The 18,524-nt window shown below is 38.7% G+C and overlaps 1 protein-coding gene across 5 annotated transcripts in view; it reads left to right on the forward strand.

Moving 5' to 3' along the window:
• GLIS3 (GLIS family zinc finger 3) overlaps positions 1–18,524 on the forward strand; it is a 533,841-nt gene that overhangs the window by 255,892 nt on the left and 259,425 nt on the right. The window lies entirely within an intron of this gene.

The raw sequence follows: 18,524 nt of genomic DNA on the forward strand, positions 1-18,524 counted from the left end.
ACATAGAGTCTGTCATACAGAGTGAAGTAAGTCAGAAAGAGAAAAACAAATACTGTATGCTAACACATATATGGAATCTAAGAAAAAAAAAAGGTCATGAAGAAGCTAGGGGTAAGATGGGAATAAAGACACAGACCTACTAGAGCATGGACTTGAGGATATGGGGAGGGGGAAGGGTAAGCTGTGACAAAGTGAGAGTGTGGCATGGACATGTATACACTACCAAATGTAAAATAGATAGCTAGTGGGAAGCAGCCGCATAGCACAGGGAGATCAGCTCAGTGGTTTGTGACCACCTAGAGGGGTGGGATAGGGAGGGTGGGAGGGAGGGAGACGCAAGAGGGAAGAGATATGGGAACATATGTATATGTATAACTGCTTCACTTTGTTATAACACACCATTGTAAAGCAATTATACTCCAATAAAGATGTTAAAAAAAAGAAAGAGAAAAACAAATATTGTATATTAATACATATATGTGGAATCTAGAAAAATGGTACAGATGAACCTATTTGCAGGGCAGGAATAGAGACACAGACATAGAGAATGGACCTGTGGACACAGTGGGGGAAGGGGATGGTGGGATGAATTGGGAAATTAGGATTGACATGTGTACACTACCATGTGTAAAACAGATAGCTAGTGGGAACCTGCTGTTACCACTAGCACAGGGAGCTCAGCTCAGTGCTCTGTGATGACCTAGATGGGTGGGTTGGGGGGTGGGGTGGGAGTGAGGTCCAAGAGGGAGGGGATATATATGTATATATCTATATATGTATACATATAGCTGATTCACTTCATTGTACAACAGAAACTAATACAACATTGTAAAGTAACTATACTCCAATAAAAAAAAGCCAATACCTAAATTATATATGTATATGATACAATACAAAGTGTATTATATCTATGTATATACATATATATAACGTTTTGAGTCAGAATCACTTGACTGTCTTATTACAGATACATGCAAATGTAAGCTGGACCAAGTAGAATGTGCATGAAATGGCTGCCTATGCACCGTGGTACCATGTTCTGTGGGTCTCTGCCTGGGTCCGACAGTGATGACACAGATGGCTGGAGCATATTCAGAGCTTCTCTTCCTATCACCCATAGGCTTCTCTTCCCAAATGGAAAATTTCAGTTACACTTCAAACTGGAGAAGGCAGAGTGTCCTTAGGGTTGGTTTTCTTTTAAAATCTACTGTGGTATTTTAGAATGATTCCCAAATCTTTCATAAAAGAGCTTTGGCAGAATAGCAAAACAGCTGTAAAAGGCTCTTGACTAAATTTAATGGCTTAATTTCCCTGCAAGTATGCACTGTAGAGCAAAAAGCACCTCTCCACACACACTTTCATTTCAAGGTACTTTCTGCTTCAATCTAGAGGTAGGCATGCAGTTGGCAAAAAACCTTTTGATGTTCTGGGGGGAAAATAGCCTAGTATTTGACAGATAGTCTAAAAAGAAACTTTAGGTTTTTTAGATCGTAAGTATCTGTGAGAGCCACTGTGGGCTGTTACAGACCCGGACTGGGCCTTTAGTAGGCTTGTAGGCCCATGCGCATTTACATCTATTAATGATTTTTATTTGTAAATATCTTAGCTTTAATCCTGCTTTCTCCTGGGGATAGCAACTGGAATATTTATGAGCCTGAGGTTTGGAATGGCTGAGGTGCTATTCCAAGTTTAGCTACCAGCTGGGCAGCCTCTCCAGTGGTTTTAGGCGCAGAGGCTGAAGAGGACCCAAAGGAGCAACCTCCAAGTCTTGAAATCTGGAAGACAAGGTAGCCAATTAATTTCCCAACCCTAAAGTTTTAGAGCTGGCTCGTATCTTAGGAATCTACTCTGCTCAATACGTTCCTATATATTCAACAGGGCATTTTTATTGAGCCTTATCCGAGGCCCTAAAGGCTTTGTAAAACTATGAGTTTTATAGTATTCTGCTAATCCCATGCATTTACTGGAAGTAATGCTATTGGCTGAATGTGTACAAGTTACTTACTTTTCTGGGCCTTAATTCTCAATGAGTGAGACAAGGGGGTTGGATTATAGATGATTTCTAAAAATCCCTTATTTTTCTGATATTCTTTAATTAATGATTAGACCTGGATTTATTGGTCAAGTCTCCATTGAGAAGTCAAATAGACCTGTTAAACACACACATACTCACACACACAGAGCAAAAACCCCCAAAAACCTATAGTCAAGAAAGAAAAGACTCCCTTGACAGCACTCTCTTTCAACGTTTCATATTATGACTAGTCTTGTCTCCTTCTGCTGGTCTTATGGAGGCAGATATAGGACCATGTAGACTGATGTACTTTGCAGTTAATGACAGGAGGAATGTCTTCTCTGAAATTTTAGCTTTGAGTCCCAGGGTTTTGTCTAATATTTATTATTTTGTTTCTGATTATACAGATTATACTTCATCATTGTAAACAAATTGGAAAGTACAGAAAAATATAAAGGAAGAAAAATAGTAAATTCATCACTCAAATACCTAACATGTTTTGGGGTATAATGTTGGCCTTTTTACTTTGCATACATACAATATTTCTTTGTCCCTTTCACCATTTGTGATTTGGAAGTTGTTACTTTTAGGTTAAAATTAATTTTATAATTAAATAGTGTACAACTTTTTCTCTAGTTGTCAAAATCAAGAATGAAATACTCTTTTTTTTTTTTTTTTAATTTTATTTTATTTTATTTTTTTGCTTTATAACAAATTTAATCAGTTATACATATACATATGTTTCCATATCCCCTCCCTTTTGCGTCTCCCTCCCACCCTCCCTATCCCACCCCTCCAGGCGGTCACAAAGTACCAAGCTGATCTCCCTGTGCTATGCGGCTGCTTCCCACTAGCTATTTACCTCACGTTTGGTAGTGTATATATGTCCATGCCGCTCTTTCACTTTGTCACAGCTTACCCTTCCCCCTCCCCATATCCTCAAGTCCATTCTCTAGTAGGTCTGTGTCTTTATTCCTGTCTTACCCCTATGTTCTTCATGACATTTTTTTTTCTTAAATTCCATATATATGTGTTAGCATACAGTATTTGTCTTTCTCTTTCTGACTTACTTCACTCTGTATGACAGACTCTAGGTCTATCCACCTCATTACAAATAGCTCAATTTCATTTCTTTTTATGGCTGAGTAATATTCCATTGTATATATGTGCCACATCTTCTTTATCCATTCATCCGATGATGGACACTTAGGTTGTTTCCATCTCCGGGCTATTGTAAATAGGGCTGCTATGAACATTTTGGTACATGTCTCTTTTTGAATTATGGTTTTCTCAGGGTATATGCCCAGTAGTGGGATTGCTGGGTCATATGGTAGTTCTATTTGTATGAAATACTCTTTTGATTTTCCACTTGGGCAACATAAGAAATATAGCATCTTTCGCCAACTTCCCTGAACTTTAGAATGAGATTATTATAATGATTTAAAATTTTTTGGGTTTTTTTTACATTTTGCTTTTAAACTTTTAATTCAAAAAATTTTTAGAATTTGCCTTTTTTTATTATCTTATAAAATGTCATTTAATTTTAATTAGAAAATTTAGTTTCTGAACTCATGCTTACTACCAGCCTTTTCCTACTAATACTTCTCCATTTTTGAGCTCTTAATTTTGAGTCCTTTCTCTACCAGTTGGAAGTTGTTTGAGAACCCTTTTCAGGAAGGATATATAGTGTAATGCTTTCTGACTTTATACACCCTGAGAAATTTTTCTGTTATCTTTACGTAAGAATGATGACTACAGGATATTGAACAATTGTATCATAAGCTTTTTTCTTTCAAAGCTCAGTGGTTATTGCTTCATTTTATTTCTAATTATTGTGGAGAAGTCTGGAATCCATCTATTCTTTGCTAGTGATCTTTTTTCCTTGCTTTGATGCTTAATTTTTTCTTGAAATGAGGCATTATTAATTCTTTTTCTCTCCTAGAATCCAGTCTGCTATACCCTATCTTAATTGTGGTTTTAAATTTGGCAAATCTGTTTTATCTCTATACTGTCCTTACTCTAGTTTTGTATATAAAATACCAACTTGAATCTAGTTGAAAAGACAAACTGGAAATTCTCAGAAATATTCTGTTTCTTTAAGCAAAACTATTTCACAGGAATGCTTTTACTTTGATCCTTTGTGGCTGCTTGCTTCTTTTGGCAACATCTTTTTACAGCACTTTCTAAACAGCATCTTTTCCTGTGTTCTTTGCTCTTACTCTCTCCTTTGTTCACTCCTATAAAGAAGCTTCTTTGCTTATGCATTGTTAGAGTGTTGAGACAGTGCATCAGGCAGGGTCCAGTCAGGAGACAAACCTTGCCAGTGTTTTGAAGAAGAACAATTTAATGTAAAGTATTATTAACCAATCAAAGGTGTTAAGTGCTAAAAAGGATAAGAGGATTCTGAGGAATACTTGAGTGGCAAATTCAGGGAACAGTTGCTTCCTCTAGGGCTGAAGGGGACTAAGCAAGCAAGAAACTTAAGAATTTAGAAGCGAGATTCCCCTCTTGTCCAATCAAGGTTGAGAATTAGACCTCATTGGAAAGGGTGTATTTGCAGCTATGTGGTGGACAAGTTCACTGGGTGTTAGCTGACCAGAGCTGTTCCACATGAAGCCCCTGCCGGAGTGCCAGCTGACCACAGCTGTTGAACAGGAAGTCACCCACCATGGTGCCAGTGGGCTGGGGCTGGTCCCTGGGAAGATGTGCACTGGGGTACTAGAGAAACTCCCTAGAAAGTAAGTACCACTGGGCCTCATACACACTGCTGCAGGAATGCAATATAAGCAAGAAGAAAAGCACACCAGAACTAGAAAGAGAAGCCCCTTCTTCCACTATGCCTTGCAGTGGCCTTCCAGTTTCTTCTGTTGACAAAACCTAATATTTTACCAACTGGCAAAGAAGAAATGCTTACAGGGTTCAGCTTTAGTTTTACTAAGCAGAGCAAAGAAGGGTGAACTGGAGTTGACAGTCAATAAGCTGCTAACTGACACAGATGGTCTCTCTGAGACACAGATAGAGGAAAGAAGGAAGAGTTTTTAGTATTGTTTATATTACCTGGTAAGAAATCAAGCAGCCTGGAGTAGCAGGGAGAGAGCTGAAGCCATAGCATTGGCGACGAGGAGCATCAGCTTTGTGCTGTTGAGTTTCTTTTTCATTCTTTCTTGACCACCAAGAGGAAGCTGGGACCGTGCTCTTGTTCTGCAGATGGTATAGGTATCAGCATCAAGGGAAAACTGGGAAACCAGAGGATTTCCCACCCAGGGGGCCTCCCTGCCTGGATGCTTCTATAAACCCTGCTGGGGTTCAGATAAGTTCCCAACTGCCCCACAATAGTGAATGTTAATGAGTTTCTGCTGGAGCCTCTCCGACTTCTGGGTCAGAGAGTTGTATATAAGGTCAGCCTTCCCTACAGACAAATACCATTTGCTCTTTTATTAAATAGAAATACCTTGAAATTTCTGGTGTGTGAATGTAACCCTTTCTAAATTCCTTAAAGGATGTAAATTTTCCCAGTTTTTTATATTCTTTGCATTTTAATGAGATTATGGAAGGAGGCAGAGTTATATGTATACTTATACACCTGGAAGTCTTATATTTTTAATGTGCCGCAAATCTGTTTTCCTATACTTGTTTTAACCATATATTAAAAAGTCCAGTCTTAGTCTGTATTTCTTATGCCCTTTCTAATTGAATTTAGAACTATGTGACATTATTTCAGGGCTAAAAATATATTGCATGCTTTAACCTTTAATTTTTATGAGTGTCACCTATACATACAGTGTAGCCAAATTCTAGCATCTTAAACAGACCTCTTCACCTGGAATATTCTATGCTTGTCAGTTTAGTTAATTAGCATCACAGTGATTTATGGGTTGAGAAACATTTGCGTTTTGCTACTTTGTTTTTTTTTTTGCTGGCCGGTAAGAAATTTATAAGGTTAATACAGAGAGTTCTATTTTAGTAAACCTGTTTACTAATTGGTAGAACATGACATTTGTGTTACTTAATACATTAAGGCAGAGAGGTGGGAATTTGTATAAAACAAATTTGATATTAAAGTTTGAAAATGACAGAGGACTTCTCACCTGGGCTGTTGTGCAGTGTTAGTATGAAAAGATTCAAAAAGGGTAAAATAAAAAGTGAAGGGCTTTATGTACCATGTGGGAAAAATCCCAAATGTTGTACTACTTAAAAAATAAGCCATTCCACTTGTCCTTGACTCATTCTTTGTTCGGTATCCCCTGATGCTCCTCTTTCTATCTGGTTTGTGTTGCTGGTGGCTCTTTAGAAGAATGGCTCTGAGTCAGGGAAAACCTGAGAAGGGACCCAGAGGAGCCTTTGTCCCAAGGAAGGATCTGGTTTGCAAACACCACAGCCTGAGGGAGTTCTGGGAAAAAACAGAAATTCAGACCTACAGAAGAAAAATTAGCCAGTTCTATATTCTTGATGGGACATGGGATTAAATGTATTGTTTAAAAATTAATTACTAATTTTAATTTGATAATATTTTATTAATAAAAAATAAATTATTTTATAATTTCCAGAATCAAACTTTTTTCCTTTTCTAAAAAATTAGGAACAGTGGCAGTTTTAATCTTCAGGTGTCTCTGCTCTACTCTTAGACAAATTGATAGTGGAGCACTAGTCATGTCTACTAACAGTACCCTGGGGGATTAGGACCCATCAGCACCAGGACACTGGGACCCAGTTAACATGACTACATGTTCTCTTGCTAATTTTTTTTCATCTAATTAGTCTTAAATTTCAGTTTGAAGCCCATTTCCCTATATGAGAAAATGGAAATGAAATGGGAATTAAGTAGCTTCCTCTCTGACATTGGTTAATTTTATACATCTTCTCTGAGCAGAGGGTCTGGAATTGAGTGTGGTAGGAAGGGGATGAACTAAATGGGGATATGGATCTTGCATAACCAATGTTATAAATCCAATATTTATATTTTATGGAATAAAAATTAGAAATGCAGAAAATATGACAGTCAAGGAAAACGAGCTAATATATAAATTTTATGTAAGTAATATCTCTGTGCTTTGTTGTGTAAAAGCTTTACATTTTTGTCAGTCACATCCTTCAATAGCTTCTATTATTTGTGGATTTTTATCTTATTTAAGAAGGCCCTTTTCTCCTAATATTAGAAAAAAATTCTCTGGTATTTACTTCTAATACTTAAAATTTTTCTACTCACTTTTGTCTCATTATTCCTTGTAGAATTCATTTCTGTGTATGGTACAAGGTACACATTTAGGTTATTTTTTCCCCTCAATAAATGTAAGTTCTCCCGGCATCACTAAGGTCCATCTTTATCTTTATCTACTATCTCAGTAGATAAATATTATCTACTGAGATAATATGCTACCTTTAGCATAAACTATTCTAATTTTTGCCTTATTCTGTTACTTGGTTCTCTCATCTGTTTCAGTGGTCTAGTTGTCAGTTACTGTAGAGACATTTTAGAGTTTCCAAAAATGTCTTATAGCTTTAAAATATGTTTTGACATCCAGATAAGATGTTTCCTCTCATTATTAGACTTTTTCAAAATTTTCTTGACCTTACAGATTTTCCTTTCAATTTTAATGGGCCTCAGAATCAGGAATTTGATAAGTTCCATTAAAAATCTTGTGATTTTGATTGAAATTGCATTCAGTTAACAGATAAATATTTAATCTCACTGTTCAGATTCTGATATTTTCCCTGTTTCTTCATGTCTTCCTTTATGTCCTGTAGTAAAGTCTTATGATTTTCTTCGCATACATATTTTACTTCTATCAGTAGGTTTACTATTGGATATTGGACATGCACACTGTCACATATACACACACACACTCTGAATACCTTCACCTTTCAGTTGGTTGGTTGTGTGTAGAAAAGTTATTTTTTTCTCTGATGACCTTGTGTATGACCAACCTATTAAACTCTTTTATTTGCCTTAATATTTCTTTTCAATTGATTTTCCTAGATCTTCTAGGTATTCCTTTCTAATATTTACATCTCATTTGTTTTCTTGTTTAATTGCCTAATTTAGGACCTTTGATACATAGTTGAGTTCTTAGTGGTGAGATGATAGCAAACCTGCTTGTCCTTCTTCGGATTTTAGTGAATGTGCTTCTAATACAGTATCATTTTTAGAATTCTTATTTTTTTGTTTTTAAATCATGAATTGGGATTGAATCTTATCAAGAGCTTTTTAAAAATCTATTGAGACAATCATCTGGTTGGATTTCTGATTCTGTTAGTGTACTGAATTACATGAATAGATTTCCAGATGTTTAATCATTGTTCATTCCTGGAGTAAACAATTTGTTGTGGTAGGATTTGGTTTTCAATAATATTATTCTTTCCTGCACCAACATGCCAAATATATCACCCCACCTTCCAGGATAATTTGTTACATACCTCTAAAAGTCTCTTCCACACCATATGAGTTATCCTTGTATTATATGTTTTATAAGAGAATTTTACTAAGTGGGGAATAAAAAAGAAGAATAAGTAAGAAGAAAGGATAAGTCTCATACATTTTGCTCCTGGGAATATTGTAAAATGTACAAATCACATCCCTAGACAGACCTAAGATGGTGTTGGCTCAGAAATACTTTTTTCTTTTGTGCTTTGTTTTTTGCAGAAATGGAACTTAATTTATTAATCATCAATATATTAATCTGATGAGGGTAAAGTTTCAAGTGATGTAAATGACTTGAATCTGATGAGGGTAAATCTGATGCGGGTAAAGATTCAAGTAATGTAAATGAGTTTATTCCAAGTGCTTAGTCAACATAACAACAGTAAGAATTTGTGTTGCTTGTACACTGTACTTACTGTATGCATAGCATTCTTAACATACACCATCTAAATTAATCTTCACAGCAATGATGGGGGCAGGCAGAAGAGTTATTGTCACCCCGTTTTATAGGTACGAAACTGAGGTTTGGAGAAGATTAGTGACTCAACTGAGGTCACATAGCAAAGGAGTGATTCGGTTAAGACTAGACCCCCAAGTTTTCTTAATCCTAAATCAGTATTCATTCCACCTCTGTCTCAGACCTTTTGTATGATGAAAACTCTATGTGGCAGAAACTGGCACAGAAGTAAAGAAAGTTGAGAACCCATTCTTTCCCTTCCACCTCTGTCCCACTCCCTCCAGTAATTTCAACATGAGGAAATTAGTAAGGAATCTTCAAGGAACATTTCTACAACATCATGAAGATTTTCATTTTGAACTGCCTTTTCTTTGTCTCCTAAATTAAGGAAGTCACTAAGCCACAGGGGCAGTGTATCATTTTAATATGACTCTGCATTTGTTGAGCTCCTTTGGGTCAAAGAACGCACAGTCCTGTACAGACATTAACTTTCACAACCTGGATACTTAGTGTGGGTAGGCAAGGAAGTAATTCAGTCTCCATGTTGTGGGTAATGAAGTCATGTCAGGGAGAGGTGTTGGGACAGCCCAAAACCTCAGAGCAAATGAAGTGAGAATGGAGAGGACCAACACACCTGCAGCCCCTCTCCACCTCCCATGCCCCCTTTTTACCACCTGACTTAAAGAAGCTCAGCTGTCCCAAAGAGAAGAAGCTGTCTCAGGATACCCTGATCACTGAAAAATCAAAGGAACAGAGTAGTAAAATGTGCAGAGAGTCCTTATAAGTCACATGTGGCCGTCTAGCATAATTCCCCATAGAATATGTAAATACAAGCTTACAGAAAGAATAGCATGTTGCTTTTTTCCTCTAGAAACACTTCAGAATATCATGATGTTGGACTTCATGATGCTTTTGATAATTCAGATATTTTACTGGACTGTCATGCAAACATGAGACTAGAAAAAATTGTTGGCATCTCATTTTTATACTAAACTGTGATAATATATACTCTGTGTAGTTCAGTCTTTACAAGTATCCAATTAAACCATTCTGTGCCTAGTTACATGAGGTTCCAAGTCTAGAATAGAAAGCCCTCCCCCAGCACACCCCCCCCCACGTAGCATTGTAATGTTAACAATTCAGCAGCAACCATCACAAAGCAGGCAAATAGTGGTGTGTAAGTCTGTCTGAAAACCAGAGGATTGGGGTAGAAACTGTATCTGGAGCATAAAATGGATAGGCCAGAAAGTAAGGACTGGAGGGCAGGCTCTGAGTGTAGAAAATCTATAGGTGGGGGTGGAGGGCGGTAGGGCATAAGAATGGTACCAGTGAGCAGAGCTGAGACTTGCTTCTGGGGCAGAGCCTGGTTGAGTTAGGGAGAAGAAAAGAGAATACCACTCCGAATGCAACTCATTGGTGAGCTGGCAGGGAGGACCTCCAGGTGAAAGAGACCAAGGATTATATTCAGTTGAGAGGAACCATTACCCAAGGTGATAAACAGATTGGCTGAGAGGAGAATCTGGTACCAGATTCGTGTTTAAAAAGACAATACTTGTTAAATTGGAAAGTTGAAGAGAAGACATAAATGGGAGACTCAGTAAAGGCAGTTAGTCCTGGAGAACTGAAAACAGAATGAAGTGAGGGGTAAAAATTCCATTAAGTGAGAAGTTCAGGGTAGGCTGGAATTCCGAACTGGGAGCTTGGCTGAGACATCTTTGAGTAAAGTGTCTGGTGTGTGCTACGAGGCCTGGAAAATGGACTCAAAGAAGCTGCCTGGGCTGGCCAGGAGCCTTAGATTCCAGAAGGAAGGCTGCATGTAGAATTCAACATGACCTTAAAAGTAGGAGTTGAGGACTTCCCTGGTGCCACAGTGGTTAAGAATCCGCCTGCCAGTGCAGGGGATACAGGTTCGAGCCCTTCTCCGGGCTTTCCCACATGCCACGGAGCAACTAAGCCCATGTACCACAACTACTGAGCCTGCGTTCTAGAGCCTGCGAGCCACAACTACTGAGCCCATGTACCACAACTACTGAGGCTGCTCTCTAGAGCCTGCGAGCCACAACTACTGAGCCCATGTACCACAACTACTGAAGCCCACGTGCCTGTGCTCCGCAACAAGAGAAACCACTGCAATGAGAAGCCCACACACTGCAACAAAGAGTAGCCCCCTACCCCGCTCACTGCAACTAGAGATAGCCCACGCAGCAATGAAGACCCAACACAGCCATAACTTAATAAACAAATAAATAAATAAAAGTAGGAGTTGAGTTCGAGTTCAGATGTAGAAAATTGCAAGAGACCTTCACATCTACTCTAACAATGAGAATAAGCAATAGAATTACAGATGTTTTTAAACCAATGAGAGAGCTAAGGACACAAAGAAGTAGACATAACTTCTTTCTCTTCCTAGGAGAGAAGAAACCCAGGGCTGCTTTCAGTCCTGGAAGAGTGGTAGGAATATAATGTTATAGGCAGAGTAAGAAGAAACTAGCCCAATTTTAACTAACTTTGAGTGAATGCATGTTGGCTGGCATGACTGTTTAGAAAACCAAGGATCCCTAGCCACAGAGCAAGCCTGCATCACCCTCTAACTTCTCTGTGGGCTTTTACCAAGTGCATAGGGGTGACAGGCAAAAGGCTGAGAGTAGGACAGAAAAGCTGATAGTTTCCTTTTAAGACACATGTGGGCTTTCCCGAGAGTAAGACAGTGACTTGGTGAAGACTGACACAGGAGAGGAGAGGAGAGCTGAGAGAAATTCTGTCACAGCACTCTAGAGTGTTCTGTAGTCACCATCCAAAGGTTGAGGGCACCCAAAAGTAGGGCAGAGAGAGCTTTGCAGAGATACAGAAAGCCAGGAGCTGTAATGGAGAATGAAGAGAATTTCTTAATGACCCCAGAATATGCCTGCTGGACTTTAAAGTTGAGAGAGATAACCACCAGTTTTGAACGTTGATGGTTTACCTGTAAACCATAGGGAGATCTTCCGGAATCTTATTAGTACTCAGATCTCAAGCCCTGCTAAAAAAGAGTCCTGATCCCATCCTCTAAATATTAAAGCCAGTGGTGAATTGAATTTAACTACAGCCTTAGTAAATCCAGACACAGATCAACTATAGATTAAATGACACAGTGCTCCTTTCCCCCCACCAAAGAAGGATGAGGCCTTTTCTGTGGATAAATATTAACTTAGTCTCCATTGTTCTTCTACACAAAATGTCTGCAAAAAATAAGTTATAGACCTATGAAAAAATAAGTGAATGTGACTCTTGCCCAAGAGAGGAAATAGTCATAGACATAAAGATGGTCCAGTTTTTTAATTATTAGGCAGGATTTTAAATGATTATGCTAGGTATCTTCAAGGATCTAGTGGAAAAAATGGATAACATGCAAGAACAGATGTGGAATTTCAGCGGAGAGACAGCAATTTCTTTTTTAAAGTTAGGGCAGGAGAATCTAGAGAGTCAAAGAGCTCAATAGGGAGAGAAAGGCCCTATTCAATAGGGATGTGATTCTGTACCCAGGGCAGTGACAACTTATCCTCTGCCATGCTCTTGTGCTCCCTATTATACATGTGTGTTCATAGTTGCTAATTATGGAAAAACAAAAAATAAATTAAAACAAAAAAAAAGCAAAGCAAGGAAAAGAGAGCAAAGGCCTACAAGCATTTCTTGGTCTGGAGAAATTAGTGGCACAAGAAGCCAGGCTCATAGCTAAATCCTGGATTCACTTCCTTTTCCCTAGGAATAAGGTACATTTGTGATTCTGTACAATCCACACAATGAGTGATATTCTTTGTCTTTTTCCTTAGCTTTATTTGGAGAAATCACTCATGCAAAGGGGCAGATGCACTAGAAGAAAATGTCTGAGTTCCAAAGCCCAGAATAGCAACAAGTATCTATAGATAATTTTAGAACGTATTTTCTTTACAGTTAATTTTGTTTAACCTGTAAAGTAGATCAAAGTTCATAGCAATGGGCCTGGGCTTTTTGCATAAGCCCAACATCAAGGCCTGTTTTCTGAGGTTTTTCTCAGTGAAGACCACTGTTTCTTACAGCATTAAAAGTACTGTCATGTCTTTGCTGAGAATTGTCAAAGACTCCTTTTGATATCATGGAAAAAGTTGAGTAAACTGTTTTTGTTTTATGCTGCATTTTTCTGTTCCCTAGGAAGTTGGTTGACCTTTCTTTCTTTTTTATTTCTTTTTCAATTTTCTTTCATTTGAAGAAGAGTGAACTGGTTCACACAAAATGTGATTTTATGTTGTGCTTTTTAATCGAGAACAAATAATGAGTCTGAAACAGACCCCAAGTGCCTGCCTTTTCCAGGAAATGAAAAAGTTCTTCTCTTTATTTATATGTGATTATCCATTTAAAAATTGTTCTTTGTCACCTGTCTCTCTGCTTTCCTGCTCAGCTTTTTAGAATAAAATTTGTATCTTCATTAGATATTTTTCTTGGGTACAGACCCAAGCAGAGAAAATTCAGTTTGAAATCAGTCAGGACCAGCTTCATAATTTGCAGGGCCCAGTGCAAGATGAAAATATGGGACCCCTTGTTCAAAAATCGTTAAGAATTTTAGGCTGTCACCATCCTAGGTGAAAGGCTCCCAGTGTGGAGCCTTTGTAAGGGTGAAGCCCTGTGCAACTACACAGCTTATATGCCCATAAAGCCAGCTCTGGAATTTGGATTATCTCAGCTTCTGGTTCCTTAGGACATCGCTGATCTCTCAAGAAGCTGTTCATCCAGATATTCTAGAGTCATGGTCTTGAATGAGGTGAAATTTGGGAGCCTAGTTGTTATGAAGTTTGCATGGCCAGGATGTAAGGCTGTGCAGGTTGTGCACTGAACAATCCTAGGGAGCACCATTCACATTCTTAGTCGTCATAGATTTAGATAATTAGTGGCATTTCTTCCTGGCATGTGACAAAAAAGTGTCTTGGGGAAGAAGAGCAGCCTTTTCTAATACACAAAGATATTATTTGGGCAAGTAGTAGCTGCTTTTGCCAACTCCCTTTTCCCTATTCGTCAACATTTTCTCTTTCCCTGTCTCTTGACCTCACAGTTTGTGTGTGCTTGTCTATGTCTGTCTCTCTTTTCTTCTTTCTCTCCTCTCTCTCCTCTTCTCTGTTTTCTTCTCTTTGTTTTTTTTTTTTTTTTTTTTTTTTTTTTCCCTCCTCTCTCCAGCCTTTACTTTGCTCCCAAAGCCTGGCTCCATAGAAAGTCTCCTGAGAAACTGGCATTCAATCTTAGGTTGAATTTCATTCAGTTTGTCCCATCTTTAAGGGAGTATTCCATTTAAAATCCTCAGTTGTAAATCCTCATTTTAAAGCACACATTCTCTATCTCATATTTATGTATTCTAAACTTTCATGTGTCTCAAGATTATAAGCCCTGAGAGGTAGCTACTCATCTACCTCACCTTAGAACCCCCATTTTCTTTGCATACGGAAGGTGCTCAAGTATAGGAGCTTTTTGGTGATGCTGACGTTAAAAAATAGGATCAGGAACCGGGATACACAGAGGAACCCTTGATTTCATCTTACCTAGAATTTAGAGTAATCTGAGGCCAGCCACACTATTTCTAGTCAAACTCTACATCTGCAGCTACATGTCTCAGAATAGTCCAAGAAAGAGAAAACAGGGGGCTCTTGCCAAGTCTATTGATGTCAAGGATGACAGCTCCATATGCTAAGAAGAAGGAAACCCCAGTCGCCCTGTTCATGCTTGGTCCAGGATGAAAAAGTAATGGAAAGGAGAAAGATGAAGCATATCTGGCATCATCTTTTCTTTTTTTCCCTTACCCACAGATCCAGAAGAGAGGAGAATAGAATTTTAAAAATCAGGGTAGCATCATAATGATTTTTTAAAAGCCCTAGATATCAATGTTAGGGCAAACCTTGTTAAATCCCAGAAAAGTAAATTAGTAGCTCTTGTGGGAAAAGCCATGAGAGCACATTAATTGGACCAATATCTTCATTTTTAAAAATAGAATCTTCTAAGCACTGAAAGCCCATAGCAGTCAAGTGTGCCAAGGAGCAAGATGTTGAAAACTGCTGGTTTCTCAGCTGATTTGGTCAAGAACAACACCACCACCACCACCCTCCCACGGCAGCACACACCAAAATTTTTAAAAATTTACTCTGCTTTCAAAATGTTCTAGTTTGGCTATCCATGATGTGCTGCCATTATTATTATTATTATTATTATTATTTTAGCTAAAATATTATTATTTTCCAAGGCCCAGGAAAAGTGATAATCATGTCTTCAAACTCTGAATTGCCATGGAGGCAGCTTTGTCACCAGTGTTCCCTGTGATCTGATTCTACCTGAAGCCCTGATCAGGCCTGCATTTACCTCCTTCTCCCATGGAAGGCCATTTCTGTACCTGCAGAACCCACAGGCTCTGACTGTTGAATTTACTCCAGAGCACATCCTCATGTGACTCTAACCAAGGTGTTTAATGTCAATCCTTAAATTCAGGTAGTTCGGGCCTCCCTGGTGGCGCAGTGGTTGAGAGTCCGCCTGCCGATGCAGGGGATACGGGTTCGTGCCCCGATCTGGGAGGATCCCATATGCCGCGGAGCGGCTGGGCCCGTGAGCCATGGCCGCTGGGCCTGCGCATCCGGAGCCTGTGCTCCGCAACGGGGGAGGCCACAACAGTGAGAGGCCCGCATACCGCAAAAAAAAAAAAAAAAAAAAAAAAAAAAAAAAAAAATTCAGGTAGTTCTTCAGAGCTTGGGAACACACATTTATTTGTTTTGTGCCTTTGAAAGCTTGGAAACGTGGAGTTGCTGTGGAGCTGAGGGAACATCTATTGAGTACACTGCAGGCATTGCTCTATTCTGAAATCAAGCAGTGACCACGAGAGGCAAGGTCTCTGCCCTCATGGAGCTGATGTTCTGCTGGCGAGTGTAGATGGGCAGTCTGCCCTGCCACCAGGGGGGTCTGTCTTTGAATAAGCAGTTTACTGCATGAAGCCATGGGGTCTTCATCTCCTAAAAGAAAGAGTGAGACCTTTAGAAGGCTTTGTGCTCAACTCAAACATTTTCTTTTTGTTCCTCTTTCTCTCTTATTCAAACAGCAGGAATCTGATTGTTGTGGAAAAGACCCAAGTTGGGTAAAAGCAAATGTGTACACATTGAGGGATCCTGCAAAGTAACTTGACTTTTTGCTTTGACCTTAAAGTGAGTTCTTGGAGGCTTCTATTTGATAAGCAGAACAGAACAAAATAAAATCAAAGCTTGAAGCAAACTTACCTTAAGGGCTAAGCTCTTTTGTCTTAACCTCAGGAACAAAACCAACCAATTGCAGTGACAACTGGTCTGTGAAAGAAAGGCCAAGACTTAAATGCACAATTGAAACTAAGCAGTCTACAGTTAGTTGGTCAATGGTGTCACTAATTGGGTGGCCTTTGAGGCCACATTTGTTTCCTTTCTTTGGGCTTTAGAGCCTGTTGCCATCCAGAATTATTTTGTTTTGTTTTGTTTTGTTTTTGAGAAGAAAGAAAATTAATAGGCACAGAGTCTGGCTCTTCCTCTGTCTTGTAGGAATTCTTTTTAGCCTTAAGCACTCTTCAGATATTTATTCACTAAAGAAATGCCTACTGTGCCTGGTACTGTTTTATGCACTGGGGATATAGTGGTGAACAAGACAAAAGAGTGCTGCTCTCATGGAGCTTACATTCTATCAGAGAAAGGTAGGCAATTAACAAGCAAATGAATAAATAAATAATTTCAGAGAATCTGAAAGTGCTGTGAAAAGAGTACAATAGGATAATAGCCTGGAAGTACCTGGGGATGGGGAGGAGGAGCTGTTTCAGTTTGAGTGACCAAAAGGTTCTGTGTGAGGAGGTGCCCAGTTAGCTGAATTTGGGCAAAATGGAGAAGCCAGCATAACTGCTTGTTCCTGCACTGACTGTTCATGTTATTTAATAATAGTTATCAAATTAAACACAAATGGGGTAGCCTGGAGAAACATAGTTTGGTGGTTCCTCAATAAGTTCAATGTAGAATTACCATATGACCCAGCAATTCTACTTCTAGGTATATACCTAAAAGAATTGAAAACAGATGTTCAAACAGGAACTTGTACATGAATATTCATAGCAGCACTACTCACAGTAGCCAAAAGATGTAAAAAAACCAAATGTCCATCAATGGTTGAAGGGATAAACAAAATGTGTTATGTCCATACAGTGGACTATTATTCAGCCATAAAAAGGAATGAAGTACTGATAGATGCTACAACATGGATGAACCTTGAAAACACTGTGCTAAGTGAAAGAAGCTAGACAAAAAGGCCACATATTATGTGATTCAACTTATATGACATAGGTAGGTAAATCCACAGAGATAGATAGTAGGTTAGTAGTTGATTAGTTTATGGGAAGCAGGGAATGGGAAGCGACTGCTAATGGCTATGAGGTTTCCTTTCAGGGTAATGAAAAGGTTCTGGAACTAGATAGGGGTAATGGTTGCACAACACTGTGAATGTACTTAATACCAATGAATTGCACACTTTAAAGTGGTTAAAATAGTATGTATATTTTACCACAATTGAAAAAAATTAAACCCAACTGTGATTTTGACACTAGTCCATACCAAGAGACATTTACATACAGTTGGAAAAAATCCTGAAAAGTAATTGTAGGTTGTCGGGCTTAGCCCTTTATTTTAGGGAAGACGTTTAATTTTGTATTTATTTAGGCCCATACCATCTGGATTGATCCCTTGATCATTATATAGTATCCTTCTTTGTCTCTTGTAACGGTTCTTATTTTAAAGCCTATTTTGTCTGATATGAGTATTGCTTTCAGGGACTTATCAAGGTAAAATTGAACACAAATACAATTGTACAAATATGCAGATGCACACATCTCTCCAATGAATCTATTCTTTAATGTCTTAAACCATTTAGAAGTGAATAGGATGTGTTTTATACACGGGCCTCCCCCTGATGTACTTTAATGTCTAACTTTTTTATATGTGAGGAACATTCTCACCTGCGAGCTTGCTGACTGTTCCTGAGGTCTTAGTGAAAAGGGAAGGCTCTACAGTTGAGGAGTGAGTGTGGGGGGAGGTGGTATTCATTATTAAGAACACCAGACTTGGAAATAAAACAGGTGGAGGAGGTTTGGACAGGTCTCCCAAGACCAAGTTGAAGACATGGCCATAGATAGAGGTAGCGTGGGGGAAGGATGAAGGGCAGAACAGTGGCCTGGCATTCCAGAGGCCTGATTTTTGTCCTGGCCTCACCTGTCCCTAACCTGCCTTGTGCATCTAGGATGTTATTTCAATACATGTATATATGTATTATCTATAAAGATTCATACCTTTCACAAGCCTAGCACCTAAAGCAAACACAAATGGGGAAAAAATAAGCACATTTGATCAAACTTCAGAATATCAGCCATAGCAGTAGTCCCATATTTCTTCATTGAGTTTGGTGTGTCATCCATCTGACATTTCTTAGAATGAGAAACTGGTGAAAATTCTGTAGTCCCCCCAGATTATTGATGAAACATCTAAAGAGTTTTCAAACCTCTGGTAAGAATGATGACTATGCTCTTTAAAAAAAATTATATCTCAAGTAGTATTCATTTAGTGTCTCAAGTTGTTATGACCTTTTTCTTTCTT

Source organism: Mesoplodon mirus (assembly GCF_964341445.2).
Source record: "Mesoplodon mirus genome assembly, chromosome: 1".
In the NCBI taxonomy this organism is placed as follows: Eukaryota; Metazoa; Chordata; class Mammalia; order Artiodactyla; family Ziphiidae; genus Mesoplodon; species Mesoplodon mirus.